Source organism: Cetorhinus maximus, chromosome 9 (genome assembly GCF_964194155.1).
Source record: "Cetorhinus maximus chromosome 9, sCetMax3.hap1.1, whole genome shotgun sequence".
NCBI classification, from domain to species: Eukaryota; Metazoa; Chordata; class Chondrichthyes; order Lamniformes; family Cetorhinidae; genus Cetorhinus; species Cetorhinus maximus.
The window spans coordinates 143,583,299-143,583,553 of NC_135887.1; positions in this window are offsets into that span (position 1 = coordinate 143,583,299).

The following is a 255-nucleotide window of genomic DNA, read 5'->3' on the forward strand; positions in this document are numbered from 1 at the left end:
CAGACACTGCCATGCATAATGGAGGGGGAAAGTTACCTGGATGCTTTGTACCAGGAGGCAGTCATATCCCTTAGGATAAGGTCTTCTGATTTGGTCCGTGGTCAGGGACAGGAGGGTGTAATTGCAAGTGAGGTAAGGGGATTCATAAGGCAGGGATGCGAGCCTCTGCAATTGTCCAACAGATTTGACATTCTTTCAGCTTGGTTGGATGAGAGTGGGGGCCGGAAGGTGGATGAGCAAACTGACCATGGCACC